This window comes from Dermacentor variabilis, chromosome 2 (assembly GCF_050947875.1).
Source record: "Dermacentor variabilis isolate Ectoservices chromosome 2, ASM5094787v1, whole genome shotgun sequence".
Taxonomy (NCBI): domain Eukaryota; kingdom Metazoa; phylum Arthropoda; class Arachnida; order Ixodida; family Ixodidae; genus Dermacentor; species Dermacentor variabilis.
The window spans coordinates 171674744-171690704 of NC_134569.1; the positions used below are offsets into that span (position 1 = coordinate 171674744).

General features: G+C 48.4%; 1 protein-coding gene and 1 pseudogene across 8 annotated transcripts in view; both read left to right on the forward strand.

Annotated features, from left to right (window-relative positions):
* Positions 1-320: 320 nt before the first annotated feature.
* The window catches only part of LOC142572945 (alpha-(1,3)-fucosyltransferase C-like), a 45485-nt gene continuing 29844 nt past the window's right edge, over positions 321-15961 (forward strand). For 3 of the 8 annotated variants that reach the window (XM_075682407.1, XM_075682408.1, XM_075682413.1), the window contains exon 1: positions 321-400. The gene's annotated coding sequence lies outside the window, so the exon portion shown is untranslated. Of the gene's footprint in view, positions 401-12534; positions 12639-15961 lie in introns of those variants that run through there. The other 5 variants (XM_075682404.1, XM_075682406.1, XM_075682410.1 and 2 more) reach the window with 2 other exon arrangements.
* Positions 8422-9172, forward strand: LOC142570553 (uncharacterized; annotated as a pseudogene).

Here is a 15961-nt window from a genome sequence, read left to right on the forward strand (position 1 = left end):
TCTTTCGTTATCGTGTTTCAGTATTCCATAGAAAACATTTTAAAGAACCGTTCAAGCCAGATGCCGAGACAGCACTACGGGGAATCGCACCATGTTTGCTTCATGATCCTCCTATGACATTTCACATTAAGAAAGGCTCTATCTGCACGTTGAAGGCGTTTGCATCACGCCTCGGAAGTGCGTCAAAACGTGACTGCAATTGAAAGCTGCGCTGAGAAGAACAAATTCCAATAGAAATAGTAAAAGAAAGAGGCATTTCGAAGACTGCTCCTAATGCGACCTTCTTAGCTCTCGTCAGCAGCGTTGCTTTTACGCCGTGCCTAGGTTCAAGGCAGAAGAAAGAGATCACCGGCAACAGGGAGGCACACGGCCCAGGATTACAAGGAGCCCACCCATTCAGGTACGTAGTGTTGTTTTCTCTCCTAAACGCAACACCGATGACCACGTGACCAGCTTCCGCTATACTTTTATGCATTCGCTTCACGTCATTGCTAGTTCACAGATTTGCACGCGCTTCCCTTCCCCTCGCCCGGCGTTTACGCTCTCACTACAGCTCGACGTCCCGACTAAAACTGAAAGCGACAGCAACGACGGCAGCATCTTTCGTGGCCAAGAAATAAAAATTAGTAGAGCAGGGACTCTATTCTCGACATTCCGCCATTTCATTCGAAGCGCGACATAGGTGCGACGCGTACAAAATTCCTCTGATGGCTCCGATTTGCTTTCGTAACGTGACGAAAGCTTGACGTTTCGCCTAAGGTAAGAATCTGAGACGGAGGCAATGAACCTAATGTTCTTGATAAAGAAAAGTTTTCCTCCCGAGTAAAAATAAAACAGCCAGCTCAGAGCGAATGATCATTCCGTCGAAAACGTATCTCGCTTTCGTCGTCTGGTGCTTACGAGCCGTAGTCTGCTTCATTAGCCGCAATAGGCGTCTCCGAGAAACGGGGTGAATGATCGTATATCGGTGCCAGCTCGCAAGTTTTCTACTTTGAGACTGCATAGGTGACCGACCAGTGGTGACGAACCCACGTCCTACGCCACGTTATCACTATCTCGTGAAAGCACGTGACTCAGACCGACTCGGTTGGCTCACAAGCGGTCGAATATCACCGATAACGATGGGCCCGCCAGAGGTGGTCTGCCTGCACGACGTAATAAAAACGCCAGCGCTCGCGCTGCCATCTCGTTCACTTCACTACTTACTCGATCCGCAGGATGAAAGCATAAAGTAATAATGAAACTTCAAGGTGCCGCTTCCCGTACATTTCTTTTGATAAAATAAAAAGCCACCGTCATTGTAACTTCCGATGACGTGGAAAATAACTAATCTTGATAAAATACAACGCAGCAGCGAGAAAGTTTGTAACATTCAGCTAGTATTATCCCAAATAAACGTGCCAGAAAAGAGAATGGTGGCCCAAAGGCTCAAATGCCAATGACACCCGAGAGCGATGCAATTGCTACGAGGAACCGTTATGAACAAGATTTCCATAGCCCCAAACGACGGGGAAAATGCGGTGATACGCACGCCTCTCGTACGGTATTGACTATGGCCGCTCATCACAATATTTCACGCGGCTCGTCGCATCGCAAATTATGGCAGAAAATCTCTGCGATGGTGGGCCAGAGCAACGTCACGAAATGTCAAGTTGACGTTTACTAAACTATCCTTCCTGTGACGTGCCTCATGGAATATTCCTTCAGCCAATCGGCAAGCTGACATGGGGGCTATATTGGACCACCATCACATATCCATGAAATCGCAGATGCATTGAACGGGTTTCTGCGCGCTATCATTCACTTCCTTTTTAAAGCGCCAACGTCGAAATATGGCTGACTCGATAAAATTTGCAGCTCCACGTCACGCGCAAAATCGCATTTAGCAAAAATTTCATTTCCCGGCACAAATTACAATACACGTGGCCTCTCGACAGCCAATCTTAGAGTCATCATGGCGGGTGGGTAGACAGACAGACAGACAGACAGACAGACAGACAGACAGACAGACAGACAGACAGACAGACAGACAGACAGACAGACAGACAGACAGACAGACAGACGGACGGACGTAAAGACAGACAGACCGACAGACAGACAGACAGACAGACAGACAGACAGACAGACAGACAGACAGACAGACAGACAGACAGACAGACAGACAGACAGACAGACAGACAGACAGACAGACGGACGGAAAGACAGACAGACGGAAAGACAGACAGACAGACAGACGGACGGACGTAAAGACAGACAGACAGACAGACAGACAGACAGACAGACAGACAGACAGACAGACAGACAGACAGACAGACAGACAGACAGACAGACAGACAGACAGACAGACAGACAGACGGACGGAAAGACAGACAGACAGACAGACGGAATGACAGACAGACAGACAGACGGACGGACGGACGGACGGACGGACGGACGGACGGACGGACGGACGGACGGACGGACGGACGGACGGACAGACTATTTCGCATTCAATTCTTACAAGGAAGAAAAATTGCCAAGACTGGAGCAAGGAGGAGGAAATAACTTTATTGAGTCCTGAGGGACCCCTCCCCACGAACACTTGGTTTAGTGGTCGGCAGAGGTCGCGGGCCGCACCCACGTTGGGACGGGAAGCCCGTGAGCCTCCGCCCTTTCGTGAGCCCTCTGGACTGCCCGGAGCTGGGTCTGGTGGTCGTCGCTTCGCACGAGCGGAAACTGGAGCAAAAAACCGCTTTCCCGCAGCTTGACAGAGAGGCTCCGGCCCTGATTGTATTTGGCAGTGAAAAACACACATGATATAAATGAAACATATACATGATATCTGACATTGCAAAAGCTAAGTATAAAATAGCATATGAACATAGATTTACATTGTAATCATGATTTCTATTCGTGATGATTACTTAGTACAATACATTGATATCAACAATATTACTTCAGGTACAATGCACACATCATAATCGCATAGGATCGTTCATGTCAATCCGGGACTTTTTTCCGAATCCAGCGTTGTGTGCAGCCCACGGTTGCACGAACACCAGCGGCCGCGGTGATGTTCCATTGCTTCCCGCAAGACAAGAAGCTTGCAGCTAAGTGGGAGGCTGCTGCGGATCGAAAGAATTTCAAGCGCTCAAGAACAATAGCACTGTGCCCTAACAACTTCTTTGACGACGATTACTACCAGAGTTGATCAATAATGCGCGAATGAGTTAGAGTTCGACTTGCTGCTCGCAGGCTCTCTAAACGCAGCGCGAAAAGGTCGGGGCAATGAACGCACAAAGGCGGGACGGGTGCGTGCACGTGGACGGACGGTAACTGGTCTTGAAAGACCTTATGAATATACGAACTCGTCGAAACCTGGATTTTGATTTACTGCTAGCTCCTTCGTGTTAGCACGCTGAACGGAAGGTGCATGTTTATCTCCCACCCTTGACGCAGGTTTCGTCGCAAACCGCCGTTAATTTTCTATCCGCACGTGTGTTGTGAAACAGCCTACATGCAGCTACCATAACGCAGCGCAAGTGTAAAGTTTGCATGTGTTTGAAAGCCGGCGCACGCGAGGCCGCTGCGCTCCCGCTCGCGCACAGAGAGAAACCGGCTGTCTTACCTAGCCCACGGAATTCGCCGCCTTTACGGCGCCGGTTACGAGTAGCGTGCGGATGCCGCGATTTGCATCCACGGACACAATAAAATGAAGCCTGGCTTCGGTTAGAAAATGCGGCCCAGATACTGAAATATGCGCCTGGTGTCGAGACGTCTGCTCTCCATGCGCGCTTTTAAATATCTCGCACCCTCTTCAAACCTTAGCACCGGCTTAGCGCTCTTTAATCGTAGGAGGCAGCGCGAGATGGAAGCCGCCGTAGCCGCAACGTCTAATGCGCTGACGGAATGGGCTGTCGTGGGCGCGATTGTTCTCTGCGCCCAGCGCGGGCTGCAGCTGACGGCTGCCACCTTAAAGCCGCAGGCTCTACACATTACATTTTTTTAAATGTCGCGTGACCCCGATGCCGCGTAGGCAAAGGATCGCTGCGGCGTCTCGTCTGCTACACTCGGAATTATCCGTGGGCGACAGGTGGCTGAAATGACGACGGGCGACCTTCTCTTCATATTTTCCCATGCTATCTCGCATTGCTGGGTTTATTCGCACTAGATGAAGTCGCTTCGGCAGGCTTTCTCCTATAATAACTGCTGTCGTCGAATCTTGGACGAACAGATTATAGTATCATGCGCCAGAAACAGAGGTAATTCTATTCAACATGGTCGGCCACCTTAAAAAAAATAAATTATGGGGTTTTACGTGGCAAAACCGCTTTCTGATTATGAGGCAGGCCGGAGGGCTCCCGAAATTTGGACCATCTGGGGTTCTTTAACGTTCACCTAAATCTAAGTACACGGGTGTTTTCACATTTCGCCGCCATCGGAATGCGGTGGTCGCCACCTTAACAAGGCCCACTCAGTTCAACTGTCGCCTGGGACATGCTGGAGTAAAAACTGCCCGCCAGGAAGCTCACAACACCGGCCAAACAGTCCGCCAGTAGCGAGCCGCCGGCGGTAGGGCATCAAGCTACACGGTTTTCACGGCGTCAATCGCTCCACGTTCCAGCAAAAAGAAAAAAAAATGGTAAGATTTGATTATAGCAGCTCCTATGAGAGAAAGCCTGCGGAAGCCACTTCATCTGCTGTTAGTTCCATGAACGTGGCCTCGGGGCTCTCTCGTCGTGAGCGCACGAATCGCCGTGGTGCGACCCCGCAGCCGCTTCGGCCGCCTAAGCCGTGGCCCATTTTAATCTGTCCTCGACTGTACGTACATGACCACCGGCGGAAATCCTCAGCAAGCAGTCTAAGAGCTTCGCACGGGAGTAAGCGTGATAAACGCATGACCGGCCCTCGCAACAACCGCGACGGCCCATCTCGAACGCACTGCGTGGCGCAGACGGCAACCATAAATGGCATCGTCAAAGGCTAGTGAGTTTCAACAGCCCAAGCTGCCATCGGCATAAGGGACTCTTCATCGCTGCCGGGCTTCACAATGCCCCCTAATCCAGCGCAACCAGGAATAAGTTTGAACTCGTGCTCCTGTGTCCACGCATGAGCGATCTACCTCACCCCCGTCAAGGAACATTATCCACACAGCCCAAACCCGTTCCGCTTTCATCCGCATTGCCGTATGCATGTCATATCCAGTCAGAAATCAACACGTTAATCTAGCAATAAAACAATGGACCAATAATTTGTTCCCGAATACAATTGTGCCTTGTGGTATTTATTCGCCCTCCAAACAATACGCGCCATTCGAAAAAGCGTACGCGTTGCTTGCTCATTTCCTTTACCTTTCTTCCATTTTTTTTTGTTTACCGGCGCTCGCCAGCCGCTGAGCTTCGGTCTCTTGCTCAGCGTTTTGAGACAGGGCACCAGCTTCACTCCGCGAAAGGTTAACAAAACGAAGCCAGCTTCATGGACTGCTCGGCGGCATTGTAAAGTACCTCGACAAACAGCATGATGCAGAACGATGCCGACGCACGCCTACCTGTTGTCGAAGCCGTGTGTTTATTTATCTTCTAGTAATCACTCTTCTACCGCGCCAGCTGTGTCGAGTTTTCTTGCTGGCCGCTCGCTGTTTGAAGGGTCTCATTATGTATATATATATATAAAAAAAACTATCGCAAAGCAAAATGGCAGCGAAAATAAAAAAAGCGAAACACCAGCGATTACGATAGTCCCTAAGGCAAAATTTGAGTGCTACTCTAGACGCGTTTTCATTTCGCGGAACATTGGCTGACGCAGACAATCTTTCTCGCGCGGCACGTTGCAAACGGAGCGAAGTGAGACGCGACGCTCATCGGGAGATGGGAGATCGCGAAAGGCAGCGCGTAGGCCACGCGCTGCCCTACAGCAATTACCGCAGACAGAGCTCCGCTCATGCAGCGCTTTGTTTCCATACAATGTTCTTTTTTGCGATAGCAATTATATGAAAACTCATAGGTGGAGCGTTTTCATTCTTCCTGGGGGCGGGGGGTGGGCGACCAGCGCTTATACTCGGACTCACAGAAAAAGACGAAGAGAAAGAGAGAGGCTGCAGTTTCGCCGGAAATGCGAGGCAGTATTAGTGATAGCCAAACATACGATAATTACACGAAGGAAGATTACACCTCCGAGAGGACTCGGGCTGTGAAATCGAACTCTCCTACCATGAGGTCTTGTATATACTCAATGACACCGTCACTTCAGCGATCAATTCTTCGAGGTCACACCAAGTTTCTTCGAGTGCAAGAAATATATATATATATATATATATATATATATATATATATATATATATATATATATATATATATATATATATATATATATATGGTGTAATCTTCCTTCGACTAATTATCGTATGCTTGGCTATCAGTAATACTGCCTCGCCTTTCCGGCGAGGAAATATTACATCGAGCGACCGCTGGTACTGGTGCCGATAGCGTTTTATGCAGTGTGGATTGGAGGCCCTCCAATAGTGTGCATTATACAAATTTACCTGGGCGTTTCTGCAAAAATTGGCTTCATCTGTGTGCATGATGTTGCTCAAAAAGTCCGGCGACTCATCGGTTTTTTTGAGGACCCAATTCGAGAAACCTAGGCGATTGTGCAGGTTTCTATCTTCCAAGCACTGGTGCTGGATTAGGTGCTACATGCAGGTGACATGCCGAGTCACTTAGATTCCTCCAAACTGACGACTTGGAATTGGTACCTAGGCAGCCACGACCCCCACGCTAGCATGAGGGTACGAGGTAATAGAAGTTAGAATATACGTGCCTAGGCTAGGACATGGAGTCCTCCTCCGCTGCTTTTTCTTGAAGCTGCCGGTTTGTCTTGGGGTTTCATCATTTCTTATTATAGTCGACGCGTTCGGCCTACCGCCAGACTTCCATGATTGATATACATTTGCTGCTTTCCAGTTGTCATTTGCAGCTTCCAAGGCAAGGATAATTTTCACCATCTGCTCGTTAGAGAAACACACGGCGAGTGGAACGAAACAAACGCACCTTTAAACTTTTGCACTGACGTTGCCAATTCGCTTTGGTGCTGGTATGTCTTGTGGCAAAAAAAGTACCACCCCTGCACTTTATCTACACTAAGACAACAAACACAAAACACACTAAGAAACAAGGTCTTTATTCACTGATAGCGTACACACCATGCCATACTGAGAAAGAAAGTTACTTGAAGCACCTTTTACAACGTGTACAGAACAGAAATGCTCTGCAAAGGCAGCAGCAGTGTTCGAGGCATCACCGTTTTCATAAAGAAGGCATCATCGGCGCTCTCTTTAGAAGAGTGAGAGCGCACGAAGTTAGAGAAATTTATTGAATTACGCGTCATGCTGGCTTCAACACATTTACTGTGGTAGTGGTGACCATTCTAATAATAATAATAATAATAATAATAATAATAATAATAATAATAATAATAATCTTGGCGGCAACATGACACCCTGGACAGCTCACAACGCTAAAGAAAAGGCCAAGGCCCGTACGCTAGAGCATCTGATAGACAGGCATCCAGGAGCAGGAATTTGCGGAGTACAGAAGACACCCACCCCCACGCACAGGTTTGCTCAATCGTCGAGCACGGCACACACACACGGGGCAAGGACTGGGTAGCCGGCGGGTACAAAACGCGCCGATTCAGGTCCGGTCGCAAAGAAGGGGAGTCCGAAAGGCGAGGGGGATGGAGAGAAAGCTCTGCATGCCAGATATAAGCATGCAGTTACGGTGTCGGGCTGTGCAGGCGTAATGGGACTCAGGCTGTCCTGACCGCCTGTTCAGACGGACTGAAGAAGAAACATGAGTGCTGTTCAGAGAGCTGAGAAGATAAAGAACATAAAGCAACTACTGACAGAATAAATAAACACGAGAAAAGTTCCGACATTGAGCGAGAGCAATACTTCCTCTTATAAAACTGTCTCGAACAAAAATAAATGACATTGTCATCTGTTTCTATATTGTTTCTTGCATGTCTACCTGAAATTGCAGGAATGTTGTTTCTAAAGCGGCAAAGGTACAATCTGAAAGCCCATAATGCTGCAGTACCACGTACAGAAAACACGGACTACGAGGCCGCAGTGAAAAGAAGAGGGCGCCAAGACAAATAAAAGCCCTCTCTTAGAGCACAGTTCTATGGCGCCAGTTTCTGCATTTCGCGTCGCCGTCGTCCCTCGTCGTAACCAGCTCCGTAGCCGGCACCAGCGCACTGCTCTAGCTGCGACAGCTCCTGGCGCCATCTCTCGCGCACGGCGCGAGCCTTGCTCTCTTCGCTTCGGCGCCAATCAGAGCGCCTGCTCGGTGGCGGCTGATCCTGATGATGTGCTGCTGCCCAAGCCAAAACGCATATCCGCCGTCGTTCGCCACTGCGTGTAACCTCCCCCCCCCCACCTCCATGGCAGCGACCACGCGAGAGCGCGCCGATGAATTTCCTCGATTGCAGTCACGCAAGCCTGACACCATCATCGCCAAGTGCCTCGCCATGACTGACTGAACAGCCGCACTACTTGTCGATCTCCGCACTTATCGTTCGTTCCCTTGCCGTGCATGCCAAGGACGTAAATCACGATCACATTCTACGGCATGCCTCTGTACTCTGCCTAGCGGAAACCTGGATGAATCCCGAAGAGTCTCTCGAAATCACAGATTACCAGTACTGCTGTAGCGCTCGCAAAGACCACAGCAGAGCAGCAGGAGTAGCTATTTACTTGCGTACGGGTCTCTCTGCAATACCGATCGAAATGTTCGGCACGTCAGATGAAGTTGGTTAACTGTACGCCGCAAAGTTGGCCAACGGCTTGATGGTAGTGACTGTCCACTTCTCCCATACCGCGCTTACCAGAGACGTCGTGCGCTTCCTGCGACTCGCACTAGCCGCCCATCGATCCACACCAATGTTAGTAGTGGGGGACCTTAATGCAGACATAAAGACAAATACGAATTTCTTACCACTTATGCGGAAGAACATCCCGTTCCTCTCACTCGTAACGCATCCCATGGCCGTGAAAACCTCGCGAAATGCTTGCATAGACCTCGTCTTTGAGAACCACGCATTGGTGCAGAAAGTCAAGCATATATCCATCCATTTTTCCGACCACAAAGCTTGCTTCATGAAAATCAAGAACTGGGAGGGCAGCGTTTGTTGAAGAAGGAATGTGTGTGAAGAATAAGAAGTGGTCTGTAACTGTGCATACACGTCTCGCTCGAATTCTTTGCCTCAGTATATCGAAAAGCCGAGACAGCTGGAGGGCTGCGCTCAAATTTCGCATTAGGAAGTAATGCAATCGTCGGCAATTCTTTTGAACCCTGTAACGCCCAAGCTCAGTTTCATATCCAGGTTCAAGGAAAACTTAAGCAACTTCGTCACCCTCCTTCCTTGCAATGGGGAGCACATTTTCTATAAATTCGCATGGGCTGCCACGCAGCACAAAGTTAGAATTAAAATACGTATATCGTGCGAGTGGATTCATACAAAAAACACGAAAAAAGAAACTGTGAAATCATATTGAAGTTAGTTAGCTAGTACAGCAATTAAGTAGTAATTGGTTCGCTTAACAATAATACATATCCAAAAGTGAGAACTATCCAGGATGTAAAAGAAAGCGGCATATAAAACGAGTTGGCATCTACATACAGCGAAGCTTCGCGTGAGCGCGTGAAGAGTCGTCTCCATTTTCTGTCGTTTCCCTACTTTTCTTCCGCCAATTTTCCAATCGCCTCTTACTAATTTCTATTACGGACATGTTCTGCTTCAAGGAGGCCAGTGGTGCCTAAGTTGACCGCTGGGCAGCCATCTTCACATTCTAATAAAACATGCTCCATCGTTTCCCTAGCTTTACTGCAGCAAGCACGTGCGTCTTCTTCCTTCTTATATCTCGCTTTATAGGTGCGTGTTCTAGGGCATCCCGATCTCCCTTCGAAAAGTGATGATGCGCGAAGGCCAGTGCCGTTTGGTGGTGGTGCAAACAACCCAGCGGCGGTGGCGTCTCGCACGTCCTCCGCCGTGAGTGGTTGGTCTATTGGGCAAAAGAGCAGCACGCAGCACCCGCGATCATGAGAACATCGACAGTTTCGCAAGAAAGAAGCTTAACTTTTACAAGCTACGATGAAAAACCAGAGCTGCCGATCGAGGAGACGCACCTTGTGGAAAGAAAAAGCGCCCTATAGAAGTGTCTTGCGCAGAAGACTATAGGGTCGCGAGCACCTGCAAGCGTATGTACCACGGGTATGTGTTGCGGTATCGTTTGAAAAGGGTCGACTCACCGTAGGAGTTCTTTCGCGCAAAACAACTGGGAAAGGGCGAGAATCGCTTACAGCAAATTGTTTCCTACGGTAAGAAAAAGATACCCGACATCGGCGATTCACTGTTTCGGCGAAATGCTTTTCACGAGTGAACGAGCAACGCTGTCGTAATTCAAGTAAGCGATCAAATGTTCCCTTACTGCACATTCCAGATGCAAATGAAGACAATTCATTCGTACGCAGGCTGACGATTCCTTCGGAGCCACTCGTGGTGTCCACGGCGCCGGAATTAGAGGCGCGTCCACGCTAGCGGCACGGCAAATCCCCGCACGCAGTTCTTGCTGGCAAACGGCGAGACCTCGCTGTCACACGGAGCATCTCCCTGCGAGATTCCCCTGCGGCACAGCGACGTGGCCGTTCAGCGACAGAGGAGTGGCCGCGGCTACGCTCTGGCGTCGCCGGCAGCCTCGCCACCACTGATGGCTCGCCACCGATGTCGTCTCTATACCTATATGCCTTTCCCGGTTCACTTCGAATCTGTAGCTTACGGCGTCTCACAACGAACCGCCTACGCTCCCAAGCGGCAATGTTTTGCTACCGCTGTTGCCACTTGACCATCATCACCTCGCAACAATTCATCACAAGGGAGAAAACACGTTGATATTTGCGGTGCCGCCGGCTGCGATGCGAGCGCGGCCGAGCTGGTTCGCCGTGAGCTGTCGGTAGCCGTGCACTGCAAAAAAATTTAAAAAGAAATTATGAGGTTTTACGTGCCAGAACCACTTTCTGATTATGAGGCACGCCGTAGTGGAGGACCCCTGAAACTTCGACCACCTGAGGATCGTTAACGTGCACCTAAATCTAAGTACACGGGTGTTTTGGCATTTCGCCCTCATCGATATGCGGCCGCCGTGGCCGCGATTCCATCCCGCGACCGCGTGCTCAGCAGCCCAACACCATAGCCACTGGGCAACCACGGCGGGTGCCGAGCACTGGAGCTGAACTTGACTTATATCGGAATTCTTGTTTGTGCTAAGCGCTTGACCGCACACATCGCTTTCAATAAAACGATCATTACATTACGCATCACTCTGCTATCACGGACACGGTTTTGCCTGGAATTGAACCTGCATAGTAAAAAAAAATCCAATGTATGTGTTGGCCGTCGTGGCGACCCGCTGATGCAATGCCGCCGCGCTGTTTCTGAAGTAAACCGTCTACACTTAATCTTCGCTGGGAGATTGTATGGTTAGCAGTTTCATTTGCTGCCTTTACGTTTCGTCACCAGGCTCTGTGAAAGCGCGCGTCGCTCAAAACCCAGTGGGCATTTTCATCGGCTGTAAGTAAGCTTACACTCGTTGCGCTCCGAAAAAATCCCGGCTGCATGTATTCTTGTCCAATGGAAACATGTTCTCGGTCATTCCCGTTATGAGTTTCAATGAAATCAAATTCACAGGGACGTATTCTTTTCCGCGAAGCTGTAGAAATAATCGTCGAAATGGCATGCGATTGCGCCTGCCTGAATCCAACGTCGCCGTCGCTCATGCTCGCACTTTTTACGAAAAATGATGGGGCTGTAGTACGGTTTTCCTAGTTGCGGCAATTGAACAGCGGGAAATATCGACAACCATCAAGGTGCTTTTTTCCTTTCTTTCACAACTTTCGTGCGTCTTCCACCGTACCGCCGCTGGCAATTTCCTTCTGTTTGTATACCACTAAACTATACTTTACCTCCCCCTCCCCTCTCTCCCCAGTGTAGGGTAGCCAACCGGATCTTTTTCTCTGGTTAACCTCCTTGCCTTTCCCCTTTCCTCTCTCTCTCTCTCTCTCTCTCTCTATGCGCGCGGTGTGCGCAAGGGGGCGTTGTGTGTCAATTCAATACCTTCAGCGCTGGTTTTCCATAACGCATACATGTCAAAATCTTTGTGCGTAAATCCCAATTTTTAGGTATCAGAACAGCGTAGCATCCATGATACGTTGGGCATTGTAGGCTTGAACTGTACTGCCTTTCTTTCTTTTTTCCCAAAACCCGCCACTCATACGTATAATGCCATAAAGATTGAGCCCTGTGCTCAAAGTACCATCCATATATACGCGCTGTCGCGCCCTTTCAGGTAAGCTGAAAATCGCTTCGCTTCATCTCGGGATCGGGTTGTTATTTCTCGAAAAGGTAGCTCGGCACATCTCTGCCAGCTGTTCCGCCGCGGCGGATGCGTTGCGATCAAACCCCCACATTATATATTATATACATATATGCGGGCTAGTGCGTCAGTCCGGTCTCAATTTCTCTAGGCTTCGTAAATGCTTCCCAGCCCCGCAGAACACGTGTGCGCAGACAGGCCCGACAGCGAGGGATGCGCGTCTGTTGAGGTGAGCAAGTGGCAACTGCTTTCCAGGTCATATCAGTCCACTTGAAACGAATTTACGCCTACCGTGTTTCGTCTAACAGTCCTGGCGATGTCATCTAGTGATTGAGATTGAATAGTTGTTCTTTGTTTTGACTAAATATAGTTGTGTAAACAACGCGAAGATTCATCACACCGGATTGTGAAATGCCTGCTCTTGTGGTTATTAGTTAGCTACATTATTTTTCGCTCCAGTAAAGTAACTTGGCGATTGCTGTGTTTCTTTCAAATTTGTATTGCACACACTCTTTTTCACAATTATGCTCCTATTATATTTTTTTCTGTTTTTTCATCTTCGAAGTGTACAATTTTTCTTCCTTCCTGACCTACTGCTGCTAATTGTTGGAAGTCTTGGGTTAGTCGATTTATCTTGAACTATTTCCCTTCATTTACTTCACGACCTCGTGCAAGCTTTATTATTATTATTATTATTATTATTATTATTATTATTATTATTATTATTATTACTATTATTATTACTCTTATTTAAGTAAAGCATTTGATGCAGTTTGCCATGAGCTTACAATTACAACGCTCTCGCAAATGAACATATCTTCTTACATCAGTGCCATGATATCAAATTACCTAAACAATAGATCGTGCTGGGTTGGAATCAACGCACAGAGTTCTATTAGCTATTGGGTCACTAACGGAGTTCCTCAAGGATCTGTTCTTGGCCCTATTGTCTTCCTACTCTTCATAAACTGCATTTCGTCAGCGCTTCAACACTATACGTTCCTTCTATTTGCTGACGAATCAAAGCCATTTAATACATTCAACAGTGTTCGTAACAGCGTTGACCTCCAAAAATACATATTTTTCCCTCTCAAACTGCTGCAGAAAGAATTATAACGTATACTTCCAAAAGCGCTTCAGAAACTGTGATATCAAGTTATACGCGGAAAACACGCTATGCGTAATTTTCGTGCACCCTTCAGATCGGATGCTCCACAGCCCAGGGTCGATGAAATGAAAGGTCTTGGTGTGCGCTCGAGAAAACTCCAAGCTTCTCTTTACACGCTCAATGTGCGAAACAGCGCGTGCCGTTCGCGCTCTTGGAGTTGTTTGTCGCATGTCGCGTGACTTCCACGGCCCTGAATTTGTGTTCTGCTGCGTGCCTTCCACCACCTCAGTAGTTTGGTGCGGAACGTGCGAATCTAATTCTGATCTCATAGAACCCGTTAAAGATAAATTCGTATCTATTTTCAAGCCCCGCTTCTGCCGTTCGGACGACCATAGTCGAGCGCTCTCAAGTATACCTAAACTCAAACCTCCGGAATACAGACGTATTGAATCAGACCTTTTGTTCCTCCATAAGGTGGTCTACACCATTATACATTGCCCGAAGCTTCTTAATCATGCGCAATTTGCCATGCAGCTAAAGTGTACCAAGCAGCGTTCCGCACTTTCTGCTCCACCGTGCTGCATAGAACACTGTCCTATGGCTCGACCTAAAAAGAAAATGTAATAAGAATTCTACCGGTACTGACATATTTCAGAGCTCCGTTACCGGTGTTTTCTGCGTTTCCTATAAATGTAGATAATCATGGTGTATGATTAACTCCCTTTTACGCCTGTCTCCACGTTCTTCGGTTTCCCTGTTTGTTTCTTATCTCACGTTGTTTGGTCTATCACATTTGTCTGCTCGGTACATATTGTACGAGGTGTTACATATTAAGTGCACCAGTACGAAAGCTCCGTAGCTGTTGCTGGACACTATAATAAACATCATAATAAACGATTTATTATTGTTGCTGTTGTTGTTTTTGTTGGTAGAAGGGCACTTTGCGAAAACAGCTCATCACGCGCTCTGCCCCATTGCCCACACTTCGTTTTGCCGTCAGTACGCAGCTGTCGCATGACCGACCGCGTAGCCGTGAGAATGTTGCGCGGCGACCTCTCGCATATGACGTCAGCTTTAGGACTCCGCGCCGGGTTCGCTATATGTATGCGGTTAGGTGCCGCCCAAACGGCCTGCCCTGCTCCAGCTTTTGATAGCGCGAGAGTCGGCAAGATTGTACTAGACCATAAGTTTTCCATAATATAGTCCGCGCACTATAAACGTTCCAAAGTTGAAATTTCGCAGGGTGCCGACTATGCGTGGGTGCGGGCTACACGTGATTTTATTGCTTAAGGAGGCGCGCTTGAAGACGGTGAAGCCAGACTGGGGCTGTGGATTTTTTCCCGTGCAAAATGACATGGCTAAATCGTCTCTGCAGTGGCCGTGTCAAATAAGACGCGGTTATTTTCGTCGTGCCATCATTGCTTCACAGGCGACACGCCGCTAGGGACTGAACTCGGCCTTTGTGCGTTGTCGTATCCGCGTCAGAAATTGGGAATACAAATTACTGATGCAGCTTTCCAGTGCGACCTTTCTGCTGCTCCTGACATCGGTAGGGCGCACTCTATAGGTGGACGATATTTAACAACTAATGCTAAAGCAAGAGGCTCTTCTAAATATAAGTGTAGGACGTGCAATGTCTGAAAAATATCCTTCTGTTCCCGCGTCACACAATGACAGATTAGTAGGCACCCAAGCCGCCTCGCAAAAATGACTTTTCTTTCTTTTTTTTTGTGCGTACAGCCTCAGATACACGGCTGTACGACGAATAAAATATTAATTTCGTTCTTCCGCCGGTATCATGACAATGCCGCTGGTTTGAAAATTTCCAGACGAGCAATTAACCACGATCGCATGACATGAGACCGGGAGCCCCGCAGCTGTGGAAATAAATCGACTTCACCCACATCGGACGCTGTAAAACGTGGACGTTCTTCTTACGCATCTTCTGTTCTAGAAATTACCGCACTATGCCCGTACCATAGAGAAAGAAGAAGCGCGGACACTCCCATTTAGCCCAGCGGCCGAATTGACTCTAGCGCAACCACGTGACTGGCGTTAAAACGAGAACCGCCCTTCCAGTTTCGGTTTTAAGCGCCCGCGCATTGAACGCAATTGCTGGTACGCGCTATGCCGGCTGCGCTGATCGGCATGGCGTTTGTTCTTGCTTCTACTGCTCAACTGCGCGATTTTTTGGGGAAGAACCCTTTTCTGTATTTCTTAAAATAAATATGACTGCGAGCGATCTTTACAAGCCTCCATCTAATCTGCACCTCTGTGCAACGTGCAATTTTATACAATAGACTCAAGACGCCTTGCGAAATGTGGAAATGTTTATTTTACTCCATATAAATGCTCATTCCGGGCTTTTGGTGCGTTCATCCAATGTTGTGGCACCGCGTAAGCAGCACTAGTTCCTGTAAGAAGCTCCGTCGGCCGGCGTCAGC